A 12,365-nucleotide genomic window follows, 5' to 3' on the forward strand; every position below is an offset into this window, starting at 1 on the left:
ATGGAGGCGAGTTTCTTCCCTTCCTCTTTGCAGTGAGATTTTAAATCTTCCCCATTTCTCTGACTAGAAAAACCAGTTTTTTCCAAGCTCTGTACATAGCTCTTCCTTTTGTGGCCAGGTCCAAGTTCTGTTACTGTTGACTATAATGGAGTTATGATTGCTTGGTGTGTCTTGCCGAGGACAGCCCCTCATAGATATATCAGGATGAAGCTTTCTTTTTTTCCTAGCATATTCACCCCCTGGAGGACTAGTCATTACCCATTTCACATTTGGGCAACTGACATCCTTGCCCGAAGTGCAGTGCTTTGTTCTCATCTTCCTTGAAACACTTTTTAAAAATTTATTCAGGTCTCTGTTGGAAGAGCAGCCCCAACTCTACTGTCTCAACTAAAATACAAGTCTTCTGTGCAGACATGGCAAGCACAGTGCCAGCTGGACTTGGGTTAGATATGGTCTACTGGCAGTCATTTTTCCAGTTATGTAGGGGCTTTTCAGGGCAATAGCAGCACATTGTTTTTGTAATCTGGATCTTACTCTTTGCTCCTCCTTTAAGGTCTCTAAAACAAAGGCACAGAGGAAAAGCCCAGTATGCAGCTTGACTATACATTCAGTTTTCTATTTGGTATCTATGATGTTCAGTATTCCACCATCAACAGAGTGGTGGCATATATGCTACAAAAAAAAGTGTATGTGCAAGTATCCACAGATAATCATGCAGCCAAGTAATGAAACTTGCTTTTTACTGGCAGACTTCTCCCTGCCACCTCATTATTCTCCTCTTTGTCACTGTGCCCTTAAGTACATGATCTCTGTGCCTTTTTTCAAGATGTGTGTCAGTATTTATATTTCAGCCACACATGTACGGCACATTTGTCAGCTAGGGATTTTGCACAGTGCTCCACAAAGCATTTCAGTTAGATCAGGGCCTTGCTTCATCTACTTCTACTCAAATGTGGCCCTGTAGGACCAGAACTCATGGTAAGTGACTGAAGGCTTGCACTTCTGGGGCAGTTCTAAAGTCAGAGTGACATAAATCAACATAAATCTGCACTTGATCTTGAGCTAACAGGTACAGCATTTGCAAATATGTCTAAATGTTAATGGATTTGCCTGGCATCATTCTTCTTCAAATCCATGAATCAGTGTTGGGTTTTTTTTGATTATTACCCCCTCCCCCCTGCTCCTCCCCCACCTCCCCCCCCAATTTTAATGCAGCTTTCTTCATAACAAAAGCCCTGTAACAGCATCCTTTCCAATTCTTGTTCCCAGAGCACATCAGCTGGACAGCAGTTCTTCCAAAGCCCTACCCCAATACTCCTTTTGAAAACTCACACATCTAATATGTACTTCTGAACAGCTGAGAGAGGTCTGGGGGCTCTTTAACACATCTCACGTGGTCTTGGTTACTTTCCAATTATCTTGATTACTTTTTACTGACAACTTTATACCTCTCTGCAGACACTGGCTAGACTACACAAGTTTTCAGCTGAAATACTTCATGAGTAAAAATTTAACCATCTCAGAGGTGGGAGAATTCTCCCAGTTTTTGAGGGATATATTCCCCTTGACATATTTTCATGTAGTTTTGTCTTATTATTTATTCTCTGCACCAGTTTTTCTCACTCCATGTCATATTTTTTTAATGTTCATTTTGGTTTGGGAGCTATCTAGCCAGAATAACAACTGATAGACTAAGTAAAGCTTTTATAAAAGTGATCAGGGAATAAAACAATATGAAATGAAACAGAAAAAAGCAACATGGGAAAAGTTTCACTTCATGTAAATTAAGATGTAAGTTGATTAAAATGAGAGTTTTTAAGAAAAGTGATGTCTCATTTCATAATTCTTGATTACGTCTGCCTTTTGCCACTGGCTGCTATTGTGACAGCAAAAGAAACATCCTCAGTTTCTATTTCAATCACTGCTGATATGAAGTGACAAGGCTGCAGGGAACTGTCTTTTGTTGGAAAATGTCTCACTTTGTTTGGGCCTAAGTGTCCCCACCTCCTCTTAAGTAGTCTCTTGTGGTCCCTAAAAACACTACTGCCACACTTGTTCTCTTCTGCCATTACTGTTCTTTGTCCATCTGTCATTTACGTGACATGAAACTTCTAATAATAATCTGAAGTTATCTTTGCATATGATCTCATCAAGCTCTCCCTGCTCAGCATTAAGTGTTACAACAATGGTATGAACCCAGCTAGAGGAGACTGATCATCACTCCCTCTGGCTGCCTTACCATGCATCCAGGGTGGGTCTGTGGTAAAGATAACATTCCTTTAATGCTGGGGCAGACAACATTGCAGAGGAAGGGTCTTTTGTGTTTTGCAATTGAATAAAGGTCTTATTTAAGGATGCTCTGGCTCCAGGAGTGAACAGAGCTAATTCAACCCAGATCTCCCAAGTCTCAGCAAATGCAAGTTTTTCTCATTTCCCTATCTAAGCATTTCTTTACTTCAGAAGGTCATTCCTGTTCCACATGTTGTTTAACATAAAAAAGATAAATTATGCCATCTGGCTGCATTCTGGTTTCCATGAAGTGAGGAAGGAATAAACCAGCACTGGCTAAAACCAAGCAAAGAGCAGCTGAGCTTTGATGGCTTCAACCTGCAGACTTGAAGGGCATCCATTAGTGTTGCAGAAAAGCTGTTGCCCTGGTAGAATTCCCAATGACCTGCATCCTTCAGGTCCTTTAGAGTATTTGGAGTGTTGATAGTCATTTCCAAATGTCATGGCCATCAGCTCTTGCCAAAACTGTTGTATAATTAATCAGATTGCATCAGGTGATGAATTTGGCTAAATCCTTCCCCATGGACCCCAACAATACCTTTCTGAATCACTGTGTGATGGTTGGAAAAGTTGTGGATCTGTTAAGGACTTCAGCTGAACTCAGTAAAAGTAACCTCTGCACAAAGCTGGTTTTTCAACTCAAACTCTCAAGAATAACTGCAGAAATAAGCAAATAAGTGATAAATTGACCAATACAACAAGTCCACAAACTTTATAGTACAGTGTCTTTCCTTTCCCTTTCCTTTCCTTTCCTTTCCTTTCCTGTCCTTTCCTTTCCTTTCCTTTCCTTTCCTTTCCTTTCCTTTCCTTTCCTTTCCTTTCCTTTCCTTTCCTTTCCTTTCCTTTCCTTTCCTTTCCTTTCCTTTCCTTTCCTTTCCTTTCCTTTCCTTTCCTTTCCTTTCCTTTCCTTTCATTTCCTTTCCTTTCCTTTCCTTTCCTTTCCTTTCCTTTCCTTTCCTTTCCTTTCCTTTCCTTTCCTTTCCTTTCCTTTCCTTTCCTTTCCTTTCCTTTCCCTTCCTTTCCTTTCCTTTCCTTTCCTTTCCTTTCCTTTCCTTTCCTTTCCTTTCCTTTCCTTTCCTTTCCTTTCCTTTCCTTTCCTTTCCTTTCCTTTCCTTTCCTTTCCTTTCCTTTCCTTTCCTTTCCTTTCCTTTCCTTTCCTTTCCTTTCCTTTTTCCTTTCCTTTCCTTTCCTTTCCTTTCCTTTCCTTTCCTTTCCTTTCCTTTCCTTTCCTTTCCTTTCCTTTCCTTTCCTTTCCTTTCCTTTCCTGCCCTTTCCTTTCCTTTCCTTTCCTTTCCTTTCCTTTCCTTTCCTTTCCTTTCCTTTCCTTTCCTTTCCTTTCCTTTCCTTTCCTTTCCTTTCCTTTCCTTTCCTTTTTCCCTTCCTTTCCTTTCCTTTTTCCTTTCCTTTTTCCTTTCCTTTTTCCTTTCCTTTCCTTTTTCCTTTCCTTTTTCCTTTCCTTTTTCCTTTCCTTTTTCCTTTCCTTTTTCCTTTCCTTTTTTTTCCTTTCCTTTTTCCTTTCCTTTTTCCTTTCCTTTTTCCTTTCCTTTTCCTTTCCTTTCCTGAAATTTCCTTTCCTTTCCTTTCCTTTTTCTTTCCTTTTTCTTTCCTTCCCTTCCCAAACCTTCCCTTCTTTCTCCTTTCCTTTCCTTCTCCTTCCCTTCTCCTTTCCTTCTCCTCTCCTTTCTCTTCTCCTTTCCTTCCCTTTTCCTTTTTCCTTCCCTTCCCTTTCCCTTTCCTTTCCTACCTCTTTTCTTTGCTCCAACGCAAACCAGAGCAGGGATGACACACCCCCCCATCCCTGTGTTTTATCCTGCTGTCCAAAATGAGCTGAGGGAGGGAATTGTCGGCCCTGGCACAGGGATTCAAATGAAGTTTAGTGGGAAAATTGGGTTCATGTCATGGTGATGGGCTACTAAATATATATATATATATAAATATTATAAATATATATATTAAAATGGAAACTGTTAAATTACTGTCTCTACCTTTAAAATCTACAGATTGAACTATTTTAATTATTTAAAGTGATGGGAGACACGTCCCTCCTTCCTCCTCCCAAATTCCATGGATGTGGCAGGAACCCCTCGAGATCCACCCTGGAAGAAACTCCCCTTTCACCCCACCCAGGAGCCTTTAAATAAACACAAACCAATTAAAACAAATAAACAAAATCAATTAAAAAAAAAAAAGGAAACAAAAAAAAAATTAACCAGATCATCTACTTTTTATTTCAGAGGAAAGATTTTGCATTATTTACTTTTATTTATATACAGGTACTTCACATTTGTATTTAAAATGCACAGACCTCCCAAGATTTTCCTCGTTCCGGCTTTTAAATTAGCTGTTATTTTACAATACAAAAAAATTATACCAAAAAACTGCAGTCCTAAATGTGTGTATGTATAACACCCACGACCCCAGCAATGAAATAGTTTACAATACTTGCTCCTATTTACATATGAATGCAAGAAATGCTAAATTATACATATTAACAAACTAAGCCCGAGTCTGAACACACAGAAGAATCGTAAATAATTACAGGACAAAGAGGGGGGGGGGGGAAAAAAGAAAATCCAGAATGCAATTAATTCGAGGGTCTGAAAGAACATTTATTGTGCACAAATTTCGGAGTAATATAAAACTCTTATTTTTATTTTCTCTTTTTTTTCTCTTTTTTTTTTTTTTTTAATTTTTTGTAAAAAAATGGACTGACGTATGTTAACGCTCCTCCACAATTGTGATTTTTTTATTAATTTGTGGTTTTTTTTTTCCTTCTTTCTCCTTGATGAGGGTTTGTGGAATGGGTGACAAACGGAGAGAGGGAACGGCCAAGGAATTGTAGTACCTGGAAGACGCACACGAACGGCCCGGGGGTAGTGTGGGAACAAAGGGAATAAACTGAATAAAACCTGCCCTGATGCAGCAAAAAACCAGCATATACACACATTGTCGTAGTCCTGGCGTGGCAAACCCAGCTCGTTTCAGCAGCTCCCGACGGGAAAAGCGGGAATTCGACCAAAAATTGCCAAGAACGCGCCCAAAAATAAGACAGAGACCCCCCCTTTCCTCCCGCAGCTCCTGAGGATCTTCCCAATAAACCCCTCACAATTCCCTCTCCCACCTGCTCCTGCAGCTCAGCCCTCCCCTTCCCTGTGGCATTCCCAAATGGATAAAATGGGAGAAGCAGAGGCATCCACTGCTGGCTGGGAGCGGGTGGATGAGGTTGGGAGTCGCTCTGGGAATGCAGAGTCCACTCTTTGCTGCCTCACCAGTGAGGCCCTGTTTCCAGGGAAAAGGCTCCTGGGATGCAGCTGATGTCCTAACTCAGGGGCTTGTGGGAAAGGCAAAGCAGCTGGAAAACACCTGGATGGAGAGTTGGCCTCGGCTCTGCGGCCCTGGAATTCCAGCAGGTCGTGGGAAAAGCCTAAATTCGGTTTCAGCCTCAAAATTCAGCTTATTTAGGGCGGGACAAGCTGAGCTTCCACTGAAAACCATTCCATGATCCCGCTGACCCTGCGCCTTGGGAACATTTACCACGGAGAAATGACGTTTCTGAGCAATATTTGGGACTTAAACTATCCCTAAGGAAGCTGCCACGTGTTAATGGCACCGCCCCACTGAATTTTGGGACACTCCATGCCATGATTTCTGTTCGACAGCTTTATTTTGGCAACTTCAACCCAGCGCTTTTTAAGCCCAGGGAGAGCGACAACAACTCCAAAGTTGTGTCTCACAAACCTTCTTGTACCCAGAATATCCACCCAGAGCCTGGTGGGGTCAGGTTGTGACAGCCCAGAGAAAATTCCGGGCCAAAACCCATGGAAAACAGGGAATTAAAAAGAAAAACAAGCTTGTTTTTTTTGTTATTTGGAAACCCAGCAGAATAAAAAGGGCTAAAACACTTCTGACCTTTTATTCTTCTTTTTTTTTTTTTTTTTAAAAAAGGCTCCTCTCAAAGAATTGAAAAGTTCTGAGGGCTGAGACATCAAATGCTGAATTTCAACCGGTTCTAAACACCTGAAAACAGTGATTTTGGATGGAAAATAGTGATTTTTGGATGGGAATCACTGCCACAATCTTAATAACAGAGGCTTCAACTGCTGCCTTAATCCTTCACGTGGTGACTAAATTTAAGGACGTTTATTCCTTGTCTCCCAAGTGTTGGGTTTTCCCTCCTTTTTTCAATGGGAAAAGCTGTTCTTTCCCTTGGTTTCTACACTGAAGTGAAATGCATTTGAACACAAAAAAATCAAGTTATGCCTCCCTGCTTGGTGAGACACCACGAGACATAATCTGATGTTTCAAGCTCTGGAAAGTCACCTGATCAGCCGAAAGAGTTATTAAGACAAAACTCAGACAGCACTTAAAAAGCATCAAAAATACATTCAATGGGGTTTTTTTCTGGTTTATGCACGTTTTAAATCCCTCCACGTCCTGCAAGTTGCTGGAGATTTTATGTCCAAGTGCAAAATCCGGGTGTTGTTTGTCATTTATTTACAGATTCTCCCAGGAAATCAGGTTGTTCTTTCCCCTCCCCACTTCACTTCCAAAGGAAATATTCCCATAAATCCTTCACTGTTGATATTGGCTTGGTGATAAACCACTAGAAATTCCCATTCCTTCCCACTTTTTTCCCTGTTTTACCTTCAAGATGGGATGAAACTGCAGCAGAGCTCTTGTATGAGTTCTCTTGTCCCTCATCGGTTTGGAGATCAGATGCAGAGCAGAGCTACATCCTAAAGGAGCTTTTATTTATACAAATAACCCTGCTATTTATATCACTAACTCTTGTCCCTCTACTGACTTTTTTTTTTTTTTTTGTCCTGCTAAACCTCAAAACTTTGATCATTTTTGCTCTTTTTGCCCAAAATCTCGACACCTCGTTTCGTGGCTTTGGAGACCTGACAATCCATCTCTCCAGGGGTGGGAAACCCTCCCCCACAGAAAAGCAATATTTATGTCTTTTTATGAATGTAAAAAAAAAAAATCTATCACCCCTCCAGGGCCTCCAGTTCTTGGAGCTGTTTCTGCTCAGGAATAATCTCAGCAAGAAATTTAAGCCCCTCCTTAAGCTCTGTCCCGCCTAGGGAGACTCAAGCCTAAGGGTTTTCTCCACGTGAGGTGGCAGTTTTCCTCCCAAAAAAAAAAGGGTTGCAAGAGCAAGAAGAAGACATTTCCAAACATAAGGATGAGCGTCGTGGCTGAAAACATGGAATAATAGGGGGGGATTTTAGTCCAGTCTTATTTCTCCAGTTCAGGTCAGTCCTATCACAGAGCAAGTTAGGAAGGAGATGAATCTGTCTGAGGTAATCTGTGCATCAGGTAAAACTTAAAACTACCTAAATCCCTTTATCCTAAAACACAAAACTCACCCCTTTTCCACCCAGAATTCCTTTTTCCCAGAGGGCATTTAAACTTCTGGTTTAGAAACAGATGCATTTATATATATTTATATATACTTATATATAAAATGCACTTTTTTCCCCTAATGTTTTTCTCCAGCCCCAACACCCTTTTGCAGTCCCACTGCACTTGTTAAATGACACATTAATTCGGAATTATCACCCACCAGGGTCCCCCAGACCACCAACCAGGCTGTTCCCATCACCTCTGCCAGCAACTCCACGCTCTGAAAAGCCTCTTCAAAATACATGGCTAGAAAAAAAAAAGGAAAACAGTCCAAAAAATGAGTGGTTGATGTGACTGATCACCAAAATGTGCATTAAAAAAAAAGATGCAGTGCTTTGGGTTTCAGTTTGGAAAGTGCCACCTGACCAGAAGATCCAAGAGCAATTCCCGGGTGTTTAATAAATATTAGATGTTCTCCACACAATCCAGTGACCGGACCCAAAATTACTGTGCCTGAGCCATAATTACACAGTTTGGCACCTTCACTAAGACCTTCCCACCAGCTCCAAAACACCACCACGTCCTGAGGCCCTGGCTGTGCCACGTTCCAGACTCCAAGGAAACACTGGGCACCACCACCACGCACAGGCAGAAGGGTTAAGCCCAACCCTGAGCCCAACCTTGAGCCTCCAAACACAACCTCAACTCATCAAGCCCAGCCTTGAGCCTCCAAACACAACCCTGACTCACCAGAGCAGTTCAGACGGTTTGATGCCTCCCCAAAAAAGCCAAACCTTCTCTCTGCTGTTTGCAAAACCCCTTCCCCAACCAGCCACTTCTTCGACATCCACCAGGGCTCAAACATCAGCAGGTCTCAGACCTGTGGCCAAACCAAGTTGCTCTGTTTGGTTTTTGTTTAAAGTTCTTTTTTTTAATTCATCCTCGAGCGCTCTGGGATGTGGAGTGTTGGTTTTTACACCCTGCAGGAGGTGGAGCAAACCCTGTAACCACCCAGGAGCGACGGCTCCCGGCTCAGCTCTCATCCAGGGCGGGAGAAGGGAAAGGGGAGGAGGAGGAGGAGGAAAGAGGCCAAAATCAGGAGGAATCTGATGGACCTGACCTGGAACACAAACTGCTGCTGGGAAAACGCTGGTGGAACCAGGAGTTTGCTCGTGAGACGCCGAAACTCTACTCGCCCTCCAGGTATTTCCACCTGGGTGAGCAGCTGGTCAGCCAGGAAAATGCCATTTTCCTGGGACAGAGAACACAGACTGCCTCGGGCAACTCTGCATGTTGAGTGTACAGATATTTCAAAGGAATTTAATGGTGTTCAAAAGCATGTGGAGCAGTCTCCTCACTCCCTAGATCTGTTCAAGTCTAGGCACTTGTGTGTGGTGGACTCCAAGCAGGTTAAGACTGTGCAAACACCGAGTCCTTCCAAAGCAACATCCGACTTTTTCCAGTTATTTCACGCGGTTCTGAGCGACATCAACCTTCAAACCATCCCAGCTTTTGCATTCCTGGACCGTGATGACTTAAAAAAATCAAACAAACAAACAAACAAACAAACAAAAAAGGCTGTGCCTGGAAGAGAGTTCCACTGAAAACGAGTAATGAAGGGAGGAATTAAACACTAAATGAAAACAAAGGATGAGGAGATGCTTTGAAGATTAATAGTAGTGTTTATGTGTTGAGAGCTGACACCTGTAAACACTGGATCTTTTTTTTTTTTCTCTTTTGTACAGTTTGATAAATACATGAACTACAAAGCACTTTCCATGTAGAAACCTGAGTGTCATTCATATTGGACTACTGTTCTATTTACACCCAGCAGGGACCGGCGGCACCGACCCCCTGCAATAAAATTATTTCACTTAGAACTCGAAGGAAAACAAAAAAAAAAAGGAGCAACCTGAAGCCACGTTGTCAGTAAAACTTAAGTGGAGCAGTTGTCAAATAAAGCCAACTAGAGCACGGAGATGAGAGAGAAAAAAGTCGGGATCAAGGAAGGTGTGGTTTCGTTTTTGTTTTGTTTGTTGTTTTTTTTTTCCGAGTGCTTCGAGTCTCTTGGGACACAACTTGGAAATCTTCCTCCTCCTCCTCCTCCTCCTCCTCCTCCTCGGTATTCCTTTTCCATTTTGTTTAAAACCCTAGAGAGTTTGTGATGTCCATGCATCAAATACAGGTTCCTGGCTGTGCAGGGGGCTGCTGTTTCCGATTTCGGACGGCGCCCGATTTCTCTTTGTAGGCAATTGGCATCTGTTGTGAAATGTCCACCAGAGCACTGGCCACGGCGAGACCTGGGGGACAGCAGAGCAAAGAGTCAGGGAACAAAATGGTCACAGCAGCAAATCCCACAGCCATGGCTGAGGAAAAGCCTCCAGGTCACAAAATACGTGGAATTTTCTGAGCAGAGCTGAAGAGTGTTTGGGCTGAAGAGATTAAACTCCAGCCAACGTTCTGGAATAAGGTGAAACAGGGAGAAAGTTGAGCAGGAAAAGCTGCAGGAAGTGTGAGGATTAATGGGTGTGAAAGTCTTAATGTTGAAGGGTGAACCCTTAGTATTGAAGGTGTTTCTGCATCAGTAGATGGGCGACAATAAACCTGAAAGAACGTGGGCATAGAGGTTCCACTGCACTTCCCAGGGATCCATCATCTCTGCAACCTCCTCAGGGCAGGGCAGGGAATCATGGAATGGCTTGGGTTGGAAGGGACCTCAAAGACCACCCAGTTCCACTCCCTGCCATGGGCAGGGACACCTTCCACTACCCCAGGTCGCTCCAAGCCTTTTCCAGCCTGGCCTTGGACACTTCCAGGGATGGGTCTTTGAGCAACCTGGTCTAGTGGAAAGTGTCCCTGCTCATGGCAGGGGGGGTGGAATGAGATGAGCTTTAAGGTCTCTTCCAACCCAAACCATCCCATGATTCTATGACTTGACATCTCCCTACAAATGGAGCTGGGAATGAAGTGGAACAGGCCGGTGACAAGTTACTTTTCGTAAGGAACACCTGCTAAGCTGTCTGTACTAGATGGCCCTTTTCCCCCAGGCATTAATTAAAGTATAATCCAAATATCAAATGTTCATCCACCACCTGACCCAAGGAATTGCCTCAAAGTTCAGCTCAGAACCCAACCCAGGGAGCCTAAAACACCCGGGGGTGTGGGAACAGCAAGCTCTGTGGGATCAGGAAAGGTGAATCTGTAAGGCTGGGGAAGGAGTATGGAGTTAATACCAAGCCATGAGAGACAAGGATAACCCTCACCTGACTGTCCTGGTGGTGGAATTCCCCCAAGTCCTCGAGGCAACCTCACGAAGACGGAGAGAACGGCCGCTTTGTTCCCAAAGCAGGGCTCCAGCGCGATGGGCTTTGGTACCGTCTGCAGGGGGGGAAAAGGGGACAAAACAACTGTCACACAGCCTGTTCCACCCTCCCTCCTCCCCCAGCCTTGGCTTGCCCAGCTCCTGCAAGCTCCAGGGCATGAACCACATTGCTGTGCCTGGCAAGTTTCCAGCACAGAGCCAGCAAAGCTAAAACCGGTGTCAGCAACAATCAAACCCGAGCCCTCGCAAAGAAACGCCGGCACTTCATAAAAGTCAGGCTGTTACAGAGCCAAGCACTACACAGGGCTGGTATTTCTCCCTAAATTCAATCACAGAGGAGCAGCTCATGTTAAACAACAGGGCTGGGTTTGCTTTTCCTTCGAACCCACTGGCAGAGCACCCACAGCATCGGCACATCCGACCACGGGGACCGGGTTCGACTTCTCTTTCCAGAGTTAAACTCCAGGTTTCACCCCCACAATGCTCTGTGCATGAACACAGCGAAGAACATTCCCCCAAGAACAAAAAGAAGCACCCAAGGCCAGGTTGGATGAGACTCTGAGGAACCTGGGAGAGTGGAAGGTGTTGGAACTGGGTGGCCATTAAGGTCCCTTCCACCCCAAACCATTCCACGACTCTGTGATGTGATTCCCCCAAACCACTCTCTCTTTCTCAGTTGTTTGCTTTGTGTTCCCTCAATTCTGTCTTTTGGTTCTGTTCTTTCTGGAGGGGTCATGTTCATTCTCCAGTGGCCTTCTAGATCCCTCTGGACTGTGTTCTCAGCCTCCTGGTTGCTCTGAGAGCTGGAAGAGCTTTAGGAATTCCATGGGATTGTACTGTCCTTTTTGAAACAGAAAAGCAGAGGATTCAGCAGAGCAGAGGATCCCACGATCCTGGCTCTGGATCCAGTTCCAGTGGGCTAAGATGGAGGACTCTTTAACATGCTTTACTGGAGCCTCTTTACTTAGAATAAGAGTATTTCACACTTATATTGCAAATATGGTCATGAAATAAAGTTTTCAGGTAAAGCGTGAATTGGTAACTCCAACAGAGTTGTACTGTGGATAAGGGATGGAGGGACAGGACACAGGGAATGGCTTCCCACTGCCAGGGTTAGATGGGATATTGGGAAGGAATTGTTGGCTGGGAGGGTGGGGAGGCCCTGGCACAGGTTGCCCAGAGAAGCTATGGCTGCCCCTGGATCCCTGGGAGTGTCCAAGGCCAGGTTGGAGCAACCTGGGCTAGTGGAAGGTGCCCCTGCCCACGGCAGGGGGTTGGAACTGGATGATTTTAAGGTCCCTTCCAACCCAAAGGAGGTCTCTTCTCCAAAAAGAGGAGGTTGCAAGAGTACACAATGAGTACAGGTACAAAAGAATGAGTTCTTTTGTTCCACAACAAAGCAAAA

This window comes from Pipra filicauda, unplaced genomic scaffold (assembly GCF_003945595.2).
Source record: "Pipra filicauda isolate LSUMZ 115617 unplaced genomic scaffold, ASM394559v2 scaffold71_size5581439_pilon, whole genome shotgun sequence".
Classification (NCBI taxonomy): Eukaryota; Metazoa; Chordata; class Aves; order Passeriformes; family Pipridae; genus Pipra; species Pipra filicauda.